The 13,856-nt window shown below is 33.9% G+C and overlaps 1 protein-coding gene across 14 annotated transcripts in view; it reads left to right on the forward strand.

The window, feature by feature from the left end:
- The first annotated feature begins 10,150 nt into the window (after positions 1 to 10,150).
- LOC6045974 (whirlin) overlaps positions 10,151 to 13,856 on the forward strand; it is a 193,500-nt gene continuing 189,794 nt past the window's right edge. For 8 of the 14 annotated variants that reach the window (XM_038252110.1, XM_038252112.1, XM_038252113.1 and 5 more), the window contains exon 1: positions 10,151 to 11,323. The gene's annotated coding sequence lies outside the window, so the exon portion shown is untranslated. The remainder of the gene's footprint in view (positions 11,324 to 13,856) is intronic. The other 6 variants (XM_038252115.1, XM_038252114.1, XM_038252118.1 and 3 more) reach the window with 2 other exon arrangements.

A 13,856-nucleotide genomic window follows, 5' to 3' on the forward strand; every position in this document is an offset into this window, starting at 1 on the left:
TTTTGAAAACAAGGTTGATGAACTCTTCTTTAGTAACAATTTTAATTAAATTTTCTGAAAGAAAGTAATTTTGTCAAATTTCAACAAGCTCACCATTTTCATAAAATGTTACAACTTTATTAAATTTTCGAAAATTATTTCTGAGATCTTATTGGGTAATTCTCCGCCAACTCACACAGCAGTTGCCCCGACCCCTCTTCGATTTGCGTGAAACTTTGTTCTAAGGGGTAACTTTTGTCCCTGATCACGAATCCGAGGTCCGTTTTTTGATATCTCGTGACGGAGGGGCGGTACGACCCCTTCCATTTTTGAACATGTGAAAAAGAGGTGTTTTTCAATAATTTGCAGCCTGAAACGGTGATGAGATAGAAATTTGGTGTCAAAGGGACTTTTGTGTAAAATTAGACGCCCGATTTGATGGCGTACTCAGAATTCCGAAAAACGTATTTTTCATCGAAAAACACTAAAAAGTTTTAAAATTCTCCCATTTTCCGTTACTCGACTGTAAAAATTTTGGAACATGTCATTTTATGGGAAATTTAATGTACTTTTCGAATCTACATTGACCCAGAAGGGTCATTTTTTCATTTAGAACAAAATTTTTCATTTTAAAATTTCGTGTTTTTTCTAACTTTGCAGGGTTATTTTTAAGAGTGTAACAATGTTCTACAAAGTTGTAGAGCAGATAATTACAAAAATTTTGATATAAAGACATAAGGGGTTTGCTTATAAACATCACGAGTTATCGCGATTTTACGAAAAAAAGTTTTGAAAAAAAGTCCCATAAAATGACATGTTCCAAAAAATTTTACAGTCGAGTAACGGAAAATGGGAGAATTTTTAAAACTTTTTTAGTGTTTTTTTCGATGAAAAATACGTTTTTTCGGAATTCTGAGTACGCCATCAAATCGGGCGTCTAATTTTACATAAAGTCCCTTTGACACCAAATTTCTATCTCATCACCGTTTCAGGCTGCAAATTATTGAAAAACACCTCTTTTTTCGCATGTTCAAAAATGGAAGGGGTCGTACCGCCCCTCCGTCACGAGATATCAAAAAACGGACCTCGGATTCGTGATCAGGGACAAAAGTTACCCCTTAGGACAAAGTTTCACGCAAATCGAAGAGGGGTCGGGGCAACTTTTCCCGATTTCGTGTGAGTTGGTAGAGAATTACCCATTGAAATAAATAACATTTTGTTAATATTGTATAATAGTTTTCAATATCGATTTTTGTCATTTTAAAACGAGGTGCATAAAAATAAAAGTAAGGTTCCAAGCGAATGCATCTGTGTAGCCAAAAGTGCAATATTTAAAGTTTTTGAATCAAATAGGAAGTTTTTGCATGTTTTGAAAAAACCAGGTATTGTCAAGTTTGGCTATGACTTCTACAGATAGAAATTATCATTTCACCATACCGTCATCTGGGGCGAAACGAGACAAATCGGGCGAATCGGGACAGCAATTTTTGTTACTTTAGTTTCAATTAGAACAGAAACAGAACAACAAAAATAGTGCATGGTTTTCAAAACTTCATGCTTTTAAGTGCTTTAAAACTAATGTCCCTATTCAGACTATAGTCTCGATTCGCCACAGTTGACAGTAAATAACTTCAAATTGAAAGTGGTATTAATTTAACATAAAAATATGTTTAATTAAGTGATTTTTTTCTCATTTTCTGATTAACATTAAAAAATGAAGGTCGTTATAAAAAAAAACGCAGCTTTGCAAAATAAGTTTAAAATTGGTTCGTCATCTTAAACATATTTGAAAAATAGTATTTACTGTATTGGTTAATTTGCACAATTTCAGTTTTATTAGAAGAAGTAAGTTAGTCAAATAGTATCGATTCCACCCACTTTAACTTTGGCAATTATTATTGAATTATTGATTTTTTTTGTTACGTTTTTGTTTATTCAGCAGTGACAATTTTATCAATTGTGTTATATCAGTCAAATCACTTTTTTATGAGGTTCATAAATGTTGTTATGCTTGGATAAATTTGTCAAACAAATTTTCTTTTCAAGCACCATTCATTTATAGTTAAATTGCACTCCGCTTTCTGCCTTAAAAGCACACTTGAATGTACCTGCCAGCCCAAAACTTACATGGCAGCCAAGTTCTACGTGAACCTTTTTTAAACAGGTTATTTAAGCCATTTTTAATAGCTTTCAGTTTGCGCGATAGGGACCGCACCACCACCACCATATCGCCTAAAGTTTTTTTTCACATTTTTTAATGGGGCACAATTATTACCTCACGTTTTGCACAACCTTGCCCCAAGGGAGGAAGAAACAGAATACCTCACCCCCTCCGCCAAGAAGTACAGTGAACTCATTAGGATGGGTTACACTTTGTTGGGAGAGGGGCGGGACAGGGCACGTGGGCCATCACCCACAGCACCAAGTTGGTTATGTTAAGGAAATGCAAATTATCGCCTCGCGATACAACTTGCTCCTTCTGGGAGAAAAAAGTCAAGCGGGTTGAAGGGGGGACGAGAGGAAAAATTTCCCTCGGAATGCATGGTTCGGAATACCAAGTGGGGTTGGAAAAATCGAGCGAAACAGTCTCGGAACTATCATTTGGCCATTTGCGGGGCTGGCGCGATGTGATCGGGGGCGCAATCACGTGCCATCGGGGCAGCAGCTTCGGAATTCCGCCCGCGCAATGATATTACAACTATTGCCAGTGTCAATGGGGAGTGAAATTTTGAAGATATCGATATTTAAATAGAAATCAAAAATATATTTAAAGTTTTCTTTGAATTAATTTAAGATTACAAAAACTTGAAAAATTTACCAAATACCAAAAAAAAAATATAAAAACAACCAAATTGACCCACTATGCAGTCCATTGTGGGTTTCCAGACCCCATTGGGGAATTTACCGATGGACGTGAGCAGGAAGACAAGCGCTGCTGGTAATTCGACGAGATGACGTCTTGGTTGTGCTGCGTGTGGTGGTCATTATCGAGGCAAAGTGATGCTGGCAATGGCCTTAATAGTCCTGTCCTGGCCTGCATGATGGTGGAAAATTGAGCTGGAATATCATGGCCAGCAGATTTATTTTGATAAATAAATGCGATGCAAGGATATCGGGAAATCTTTTGATGGATTGCGCTGGAATGGACAAACGTTGAATAATGTTATTCAAACGTTATGATTAATGCATTTTTTTGTTCATTTAAATTTATTGTTGTGGTTTTGACTTCCTGAGGATAGCCTATAAAATCACTTGAAAAATGAACTTCTTAATTCGACTTTGTAGACCCACCTTCACGTATACCTATCGAATCAGAATCAAATTCTGAACAAATGTATATGCGTGTGTCTGGATGTGAGTTCGTGCACCCAAAAAATGCACTCGATTATCTCCAGTCCGGCTGAACCGAATTTGACCGTATTGGTTTCATTCGATCCGTCTTGGAGTCCCATAACACCCTAGTTAATATTAAGTTAAGTTTAGAAAAGTACAACAAAAGTTATGCTAAAAAAATCGATTTTGGCTAAACTCCGGAAGATTTAAAAAGGGTGGTTTTTGAAAAAAAAACCACCGAAGATCTGATAACCCTATCAAAAGTTATTAGCACTTAAGTATTATTTATACACTCTTTGGAGGTCGGATCTCAGATATTTCTATGAAAATGATGTTCGGGTCCATCATGCGACTTTCGTTAGTTAGATAATAAAAAGATCTATCAAATGAGCATGAGCATGAAACTCTGATAACCCTATAAAAAAATATGAGCACTTAAGTGTTATTTGTACACTTTTTGGAGTCTGTTGTAAAAAGATAGGTCGTGTAACAAGATAGTACACAAGTGACGATGTACTATATGAACGTGAGGAATTTAAATTTCCCGTATTAAGAAGGTCAATAGGGTCCTTATGCTCTATTTAAATTTTTATGTACAACGGTAAAAAAAACACGATTAAAATTAATTTCTGATCACTTTAAGTCATCTTAATGCAAAAATAAATGCATTGACAAAACAACATATTATGGTGAATCAACTATGGTTCGCTTGGAACAAATTGTCAAGTACACTGAAATAAAAAAAAGTACCAAATTCCTAAATTCTAGGAATTTTGCCTCTTTTCCTTATTTAGTAATCGGGTTTTTTGGATTACTTAATAAGGAAAGGAGCCATAATTCCTAGAATTTAGGAATTGGGTACTTTTTTTTATTTCAGTGTAGGATGTTTTCTGTCAAATAGGGCCGCGAAGTTAATCTTGAAAAATCGAATTAATCATCCATTTTTAATCTTTCGATGTCATCCATAAGGCTATTAAACTCGCAAAAATGAGCTTTATCGTTGTGAACAATAAAAACATCAATTTGAGGACCCAATTATTGAACTTTTTTTTCTTGGAAAAAGTTGAATCTGTTTATTTCATGTTTTCTTTTTGAATTTTTAATATTTTTATTTGCATTTTTCATTGGTTAACAACCTTTATAAAATGTCTTTGCTTGCTTTTCACATTTTCTATCATATCTATCATAATCTTGAGCATAATCTTTTGAGACGCAGCGAATTGTTTTGCTATAAAAATAATGTGGAATAATACAAAAAAAATGCAAACACGGAGATAAATCAGTTTCCAAATTCCCGGGATCCCGGAAATTTTTTGAAATTCTCCAAAAATCTATATTTTTATTATATATTTGTTATGTTTAAATAGCTGAAAATTATAGAATCAGCACAATAATATTGATTGGTGGTAATCTACACTTCAATCTAAACTAGAACGACAGTTTTCAAATAGCTTAAAAGAAACTAAAAATTGATCTTTTCTTGTTCTTTGTTGTGCTTAGAATTTTAAATGAACTACAATTTTTTATTCAATGTGGTTAAAATTAAATAAGGCCGTTGCAAATATTTTTCAAAGTTTTTGTCGCCCCCCCCCCCTCCCCCTTCAAAATAGGTCCAAAAAATCAGGGGGCAAAAAAATATTTTTTCAAAAAACTTCAAAATTTTAAAGGAAATAGAAGTCTAGCCAAATGAAAACCATAAGAAATGCATTTTCCTGCGTTTAAAACCATATTTAGCATGTCTGTGATCGATCGCAAAAAGTTTTTTTTTTCGACGAAAAAAACAATCTCTTCAATACTTGGATATTTTGAAAACTAATGATTGCAAAACAACTGGGCAGGTGTAAAATGCATTTTAAAACACTTTTTTAATTCAAATGTTTAGACCATGGCTTGTTATTTGAATTTTATATATTCTTTCCCCCCCCCTCGACCCCGACCACAGTCGAGGGAAATAAACTTCAAAAAATATTTGCAACGGCCTAAGTATGTTGTATATTTCTTTTATATATATTTTTTTAAAATGGCTTCTGGTCTTTAAAAACCTCTTTGAAATAAAAAAAAAAACACGAAGCGAAAACGAATAAATATCTATCAGTCAATGTTAAGTTTTGATTTGCCTCAGATTCCACTGTTTGGTGAAAAATGAAGTAATATGATTTTTTTTTCAAATTTATATCATAAATATAAATTGAATAAAACAAAATTTAACAATTTTTACTTATAAGCCAAATTAGAGTTTTTTTAAAGGTCATATAAACTAAATTTAAAATTTTTGCCTTTTTTGTGTTTTTTGTAACAAGATATTAATAAACACTCAAAAAACTAAAAAAATAATATTTTGTTTGTTTTTTTTTAAACAACTCCATACCGTATATCCTGAACAACATTTTTTTTTCATTCCGAGAATTCCCGCGATAAATCATAAAAAATCCCGTGATTCGGGAATTCCCGATTTTGGAAAAAAAATCCCAGGTATTTCGTCCCAGGAATTCCTGGGATGGACGTACTATTCACAATATTGATTTTGATTTGATTTTTTTCGGTGTAATTATGTTGATATAAAAAATATAAAACACAGATTAAGCTGACATTATCATTTTTTTCTAAGCATCCACAAAGTCACATCCAAGTTACATCAAACCATTAAAATCATCAATCCCAAGATTTTCTAAAACTTCAAAATTCTTCTCAATGCTTTTCGAAACTTGAAATTTGTTCGAAATTGGCTATTTGGTGAATTTTTATGTCGAAGCCCTTGTAGAGACGGGCTGAGTCTTAGAGGGTGAAGACATGCAAACTATTTTTTAATTCTTGATCTTCAAACATTTTGTATTGCCTTTTTCATCCCTGATTTTTTTTGTAAACTAAGGGGCCATCTGTTTAGTACATCATGGTATTTTCATTTGTTTTGGAAGTTGACAAATTGATCATGGGCAAGAAGTTATTCTTATGCGCCTAAGATAATTTAAATTATTGAACATGAGCAATTCTCTACGAAATCGGTCTTTTTTCTTCAATTTTAATTTTTGTATTTTTTAATCCGACTGAAACTTTTTTGGTGCCTTCGGTATGCCCAAAGAAGCCATTTTGCATCATTAGTTTGTCCATATAATTTTCCATACAAATTTGGCAGCTGTCCATACAAAAATGATGTATGAAAATTCAAAAATCTGTATCTTTTGAAGGAATTTTTTGATCGATTTGGTGTCTTCGGCAAAGTTGTAGGTATGGATACGGACTACACTGGAAAAAAATAATACACGGTAAAAAAAATTTGGTGATTTTTTTATTTAACTTTTTATCACTAAAACTTGATTGACAAAAAAACACTATTTTTAATTTTTTTTATTTTTTGATGTGTTTTAGAGGACATAAAATGCCAACTTTTCAGAAATTTCCAGGTTGTGCAAAAAATCATTGACCGAGTTATGAATTTTTTAATCAATACTGATTTTTTCAAAAAATCGAAATTTTGGTCGTAAAATTTTTCAACTTCATTTTTCGATGTAAAATCAAATTTGCAATCAAAAAGTACTTTAGTGAAATTTTGATAAAGTGCACCGTTTTCAAGTTATAGCCATATTTAAGTGACTTTTTGAAAATAGTCGCAGTTTTCATTTTTAAAATTAGTGCACATGTTTGCCCAGTTTTGAAAAAAATATTTTTGAAAAGCTGAGAAAATTCTCTATATTTTGCTTATTCGGACTTTGTTGATACGACCTTTAGTTGCTGAGATATTGCAATGCAAAGGTTTAAAAACAGGAAAATTGATGTTTTCTAAGTTTCACCCAAACAACCCACCATTTTCTATCGTCAATATCTTAGCAACTAATGGTCCGATTTTCAATGTTAATATATGAAACAATTGTGAAATTTTCCGATCTTTTCGAAAAAAATATTTTCAAAATTTTCAAATCAAGACTAACATTTCAAACGGGCCAAACATTCAATATTACGCCCTTTTGAAATGTTAGTCTTGATTTTAAATTTTTGAAAATATTTTTTTCGAAGAGATCGGAAAATTTTACGAATGTTTCATGTTTTAACATTGTGAATCGGATTTATAGTTGCTGAGATATCGACATTAGAAAATTGTGGGTTGTTTGGGTAAGACTTAGAAAACATCAATTTTCCTGTTTTTTAACCTTTGCATGGCAATATCTCAGCAACTATGGGTCTTATCAACAAAGTTCAATAAAGCAAAATATAGAGAATTTTCTCAGCTTTTCAAAAATATTTTTTTCAGAAGTGGGCAAACATGGGCACTAATTTAAAAAAATGAAAAACTGCGACTATTTTCAAAAAAGTTACTTAAAAATGGTTATAACTTGAAAACGGTGCATTTTATCAAAATTTCACTAGAGTACTTTTTGATTGCAAATTCGATTTTACATCGAAAAATGAAGTTGAAAAATTTTTGCGACCAATATTTCGATTTTTTTGAAAAAATCTGTATTGATTCAAAAATTCATAACTCGGTCAAAGATTTTTTGCCCATTCTGGAAATTTCTGAAAAGTTGGCATTTTATGTCCTCTAAAACATATCAAAAATTAAAAAAAATTAAAAATAGTGTTTTTTTGCAAATCAAGTTTTTGTGACAAAAAGTTAAATAAAAAATCACCAAAATTTTTTTTACGGTGTATCATTTTTTTTCAGTGTAGTCCATATCCATACCTACAACTTTGCCGAAGACACCAAATCGATCAAAAAATTCCTTCAAAAGATACAGATTTTTGAATTTTCATACATCATTTTTGTATGGACAGCTGCCAAATTTGTATGGAAACTTATATGGACAAACTAATGATGCAAAATGGCTTCTTTGGGCATACCGAAGGCACCAAAAAAGTTTCAGCCAGATTAAAAAATACAAAAAAAATCGAATGACCGAAATCTCAGAGAATTGCTCATGTAAATATTCAAACAGCTGTAAGTTTTAAGTGAATTTCTGATCAATTTGATGTGTTCGGCAAAGTTGAAGGTATTGATGAGGACTATTTATGCAAAAAATAGGTAGACGGAAAAATTAATTAACTTTTTTTTTACAAAAACTCAATTTCTCAAAATACGTATTTTTTTGATTTTCGAGATTGTTTGATATATTTAAAGGGACAAAAACTCACAATTTCTGAGTCATTGAGAGGTGTGGTCAAAATATATGCCGCCAAGTTAAGATTTTTTTTGAAAAATATTGATTTTTGAAAAAAATGAAAATTTCATACAAAATTTAGCTTGATTTTTTTAATGTAATATTGAATTTGCAACCGAAAAGAACTTTACAGATTTTTTGATAAAGGGCTCCGTTTTCAAAATACAGCCATTTATCATTTAATAAAAAAATATTTAACTCGGTGGCAGATTTTTTGATCATATTTCTCTTTGGCTCAAAAGTTGCGGGTTTTTGTCCCCTAAAACATATTAAAAAAATCTCGAAATTAAAAAAATACGGATTTTTGGAAATTGAGTTTTTAAGATAAAAGGTAATTAAAAAATCAGTAATTTTTTTCCCGTGTATTTATTTTTTCTCAATAGTCCTCAACAATATCTACAACTTTGCCGAAGACACCAAATTGATCAGAAATTCACTCAATAGTTACAGCTGTTTGAATATTTACGTCCCATTTTTGTATGGACAGCTGCCTAAATTGTATGGAGAACTGTATGGGTGAACCAATGACACAAAATAGTTTCTTTGGTCATAGGAAAGGCCCCCAAAAAGATTTTGCCAAATAAAAAAAATACAAATAAAATCCATTTCCGGTTTTGGTAGAGAATTGCTCACAAAAAACAAGTCACACTTCAAAACCTATTTTTTTTTTTAAATTTTTGGAATCTTTCCAATGCTTTCTAAAGATCCAAAATTGGTTGAAAAAAATATTATTGACGAATTTTTCGATCGAATCCTGTCTAGAGGTGGAATAAAAATTTTCTCCAAATAGTATCAACTGTATGTTTTTTCATATAATTTTAGATTTTTTGATCCCAACTCACCCCCAACTTTGACACACATTACAACCCAATTCAGTCACCCAAAGCTCTCTGTAATCATCCTCGCAGCTCCAAACTTTACAACGACCGAGTCCTTCCACTCTCTCTCGGAAAATCCTAGCTCACTCTCTCTCGCACTCACCGCGTGGTGAGTATCCTTCCGTGCCTTTTCCTCTCTGCTGCGCAGAATCGCCCCATTTTTGACAGCTGGCAGTGAGGAGGAACTTTTCTTCGCCGTCGTCGTCGAAACGTCAGTTCAGGACAGTTTTCAGGGAAAACTGGAAACGTCATTCGATTTTCGCGACCAGTTGGGGGAGGTGTATTTTCCCCTTTTTTGCTCGGGGATTTCGAGGAATGTAAAAGAATTTGCCAATTCGAACTCGGAGTGAATCTTTGGGGATAGTTTGGGGGAGGTTTTGAGTTGGGATCAGTGAGTGATTTGGTGGATTATGTTGGGGAAGATATTTTTTGGAAGATTTCGAATGTTGAAATTGGGAAAGTGAGCAGACTTTGGGAACGGGGAGTTGGGGTGAGTGGTAGAGGAGGGGTACTTGCGAAAATGGGCCATCCCGAGCAGGATTCAAGGCCTCGCGGAAAAGTCGAAGGACGATGTGTGTCCTGGACGGGACAGGAAGGGGGTGTGGGAAACGTGGAGGTCATTCGGGAGTAAATAGTGCATGTGAGTTTAATGTGTTCTGAATTCTTGATCTGAAGGTGTTTTTTTTAAAGATTGAAGAGTCTTCACTAATGTTAGGGTAGTCGAGTTCGATCTAATGAAGTCTTCTTCTCTTTTCTCACCTTGTTAAGGTCACACGCACTCGACACGGATCGGAAATTGAATCGGATCTTCCCTGTTGGCCCCGGATCCCAGCAAGATATTACAGCCCCCAGAGGACAACCCCCAAGGAATACTACCCAGTCAGTGTGTGCGTTTGTGTGTTACTTGTAGTGCTTAAAATTAGTGTCTGCTTTAGGTGTTTTCTTGTGCGACCATGTTTTAAAGTTGGTGCCACTTGACGTGAGCTAAAAGTATAATCATATCCGTTTAAGAAGTTCCATTAAAATCAACACATAAAAGGAAAAAAAATCTTCGCGAAGGAATTCGCCACGCTCTGTTTCCAAAGGTTGACGGGCAAGAAATATCGAGCAATAAAGCTGGTGTGTCTCCAAATCCGACCCCTCTCACAGAGACCATAACTCATCGACTCACCGTCTCACGGTCTGTTTTTCTCACAAACGACAAACTCTCACATCCCATCTCATCGCGAGTGAAAGTGTGCATCAACAGTGAGAACGAGAGAGGAAAACAAGTGAGAACGCAGCAGGCGGCGCGACTCACGCGAGTGAGCAACGGTGAGTGAGCTTCAGTGTTCGCGAGGGTTCAGTGTCACTGTCACTGACGACGACGATGATAATGAGCGAGTGGTGGTAAGCTTGTGTTGGTGTGTGTGCGGGAAAAGAAAAACAACAACATCCTTGAGGAGGAGCGATCGACGACGACGGGGGGTGAGAAGAAGTGTGAACGAACGGGGAGATGAGGAAGACGTACAACACAGCTGGAAGGAGCAAGAAGAGTAGTGTGAGTAGTGGCGAGAAGTAATAGAACGACAACGGTTTACTACTCTGCTGCAAGAAGAGAAAGTATCGGAAATAATAGTGAGCTGTGTTACAAGCGCTCTCACACACAACAATGAGTGAGTGAGTGGGCGAGAGAGGTGAATTGTTATCGCGACGAAAGTTATAAATAGTGAATCAATAAAAAAGAATCGTGTGTATCGTGTGCTGGAGCAAACAGAAGCATTAAAAATAGTGAAGCAGGAAAGTGTACCGGAAGAGGTCAACGGAGAATAACGACGACGACGACAACTAGTATTACTACTTCTACTGTTTTCACTGAAACGAAGACGACGATAACGACAGTGGCGCCGTCGTCCCGGCATGAGTTAGTGCACCGCGATGTGTGATGGATTTTCCGCTCGTTGAGGATAATAGTTCATATTTGGGATAACGTTAGCGGAAAAGGTGAGTTCAAGATTGCTGTTTGGGTTACTATACATTCTAAGTATATTTGTTAAAGAAGAGAACACTCAAATTAAGTATGTTACCTATACTGAAATTGAATGTACATCATTCATCATTATTCGCGCAGTTGGATAGTTTAAGAGAACGTGGCACGTTGGTAAAGGGTTTAGATTAACGCCCAAGAAGTGTTGGTTCGAATGGTGATACACGCAAACAAATGAGTTCGGGAAAACTCTTCGCTTGGTGTCGGTTAGAGGTGGGCAAAAAAAGAGCGAGCTACTCAAAAAGTCGGTTCACTGAAAAGAGTTTCTTTTTTCAACTCCGGTCTTTTGGAAGAACCGTTTCAAAATGGCATGATTTTTGTTATAATTATAATTTATTGAATTTCATTTCAACGATTTACAAAAATCTTAGTGGGTATATCAAAAAAAGTGAAAATCAGCCTTAACATTTTTGGGTTTCAAGTAATTTTAGCGTAAAAATTAATTATCTTGTCAAAATTGGTAAACATTTTCCCATAGTTTCAAAGGGATTTGATAAAACATTTTAATACGAAAATAATACAAACATGTGCTATCCTGACATAGAAAATTTTCCACAATTTCACGTCATTTCTACAATTTCAATTCATTTCTTTAGGGGGTATATCAAAAATGTTTAAAATCAAGTTTGAAATTTCCCGTTTTCAATGAAAGCATTCGCCGTGAGACATCATTTTAGCGCAAAATTAATTATTCTGTCAAAATTGGTAAAAAATTTCCCATAGTTTCAGAGGAATTTGAAAAATACTGTAATACCAAAAGAATACCAAAATGTGGTGTCCGACCATTGACAAATTCAGCAATTTTGCAATATCAAAACAATACCTTAAATTGGTATGATACCATATTTTGCTCTTGCACAATCCTTAAGACAAATTTAAAAGGGTCCAGGAATACCAAAATTTGGTATTGCTTCCAGAGAAAGGTATTATTACACATTTCCCTTGTTATTTACCCATGCTCGGGATCTTGACATGGAGTCCAACAAGACCTACGGTTTTCAAGGGCATCTCCTCGTTTTTAGTTTTAATTTTTTTATCAAATAATTTATAAAAGTCCAATGTTAAATAACTGATAAATCAGACGATTCATAAAAAAATTTGGATGAAAACCAAATTAAAAAAAAATACTACTTTGCTCATGATTCGTTTTGGGAGAGACTTCCCTCTGTCTTTAACTATGGGTGTAGTGACCCAGACTATGCCTCTATGATTTTTTTTACAATTTAAATGATAATGGTACAATTCTATAGCGGAAAATGTGAAAAACATGCAAAAAATTGAAAAAGTGACTGTAAAAAAATGAAAAAAACTAGATAGCCAAAGATAATGATAGAAGGTGGTAGAATAGACCGAATACTATCAAAAACAAACATAAACTAAACATAATAAATGCAAATTAAAATACTTAAAATGAAACAACAAAAATATAAATCAAGATGGTCTATTTTAATATTTTGTTCTAAAACCTTGAAAAATGCGTTCAAATTGCCCCATATTTCACTTTAACTCATAGGTCATATTGGTCCAGCAAGTTGTTATTTTTTATTGGCAGCATGTTTAGCATGGAAATGTGAGATTTTTTACCTGAAATTTGTACGAATTTCTCTGAAAAATCCATCTCAAATAATTTCGGCGCCAGAACCAATACCATCTTCATGTAGGTGACAATTTTCTGAACATTTTGTATTTTTTAACAATTAGTTTTAGTCACCTGTATCTTGGTGATGAAAACTAATTGTTAAAAAATACAAAATTGTTCAGAAAATTGTTTAGTAAAATAGAACTGGAAAATTTTCAAAATTCCCTATGAATACTTAATTTTAGCACTTACACGACTGTTTCAGCTACTGCTAGCATTCTATATGTTTCCAAACCTTGTGCATTATTTCATAACAGCAATTTACAAGCAAAATCTATAGTTTTCATTAATTTGACTATGGGTCGTAAACGCCATGCCGAAGAAATGTATTTTAAATCAACCGCCTATAGTACAAAAAAATGATTCTTTTTTTTCAAGATTTTGATGAAAATTCCTTGTTTATTTAAAAAAATAACATATTTATTAATGTAGTTAAAAGCAATTTTCAACAAAGTCTTAAAAATTTTAGAATGCATTGCTTTGTCATGGCGCTTACGTCTACTACTAACGCTTTATGATTTTTATGTGACAATTCCAAATATGACAGTCTGTACAGGAATATTAATACTTTAAAAAAGTTCCAGAAATCAATCTCCCAAACCGGCAAAAAATAGTTTAAATCTAACTAATAGTTTTAATTTTTTTGCCTTTTGTAATTTTCTGTTTTCCTCAAATTTGTGCCAAAGAGCAATGTTCGCAAAATACCGGTCCGGTTCGCAGATAAATGTCGTGACCTCGCTCCCAAAAAGCCATTCCAGTTCACACATTCTGTCCCATTACAATTTATTCTCATACACATAGAGTCAAACACACATATGCGCGATGTATGTGTGTGTGTGTACGAGCCGTGT

This window comes from Culex quinquefasciatus, chromosome 2 (genome assembly GCF_015732765.1).
Source record: "Culex quinquefasciatus strain JHB chromosome 2, VPISU_Cqui_1.0_pri_paternal, whole genome shotgun sequence".
Classification (NCBI taxonomy): Eukaryota; Metazoa; Arthropoda; class Insecta; order Diptera; family Culicidae; genus Culex; species Culex quinquefasciatus.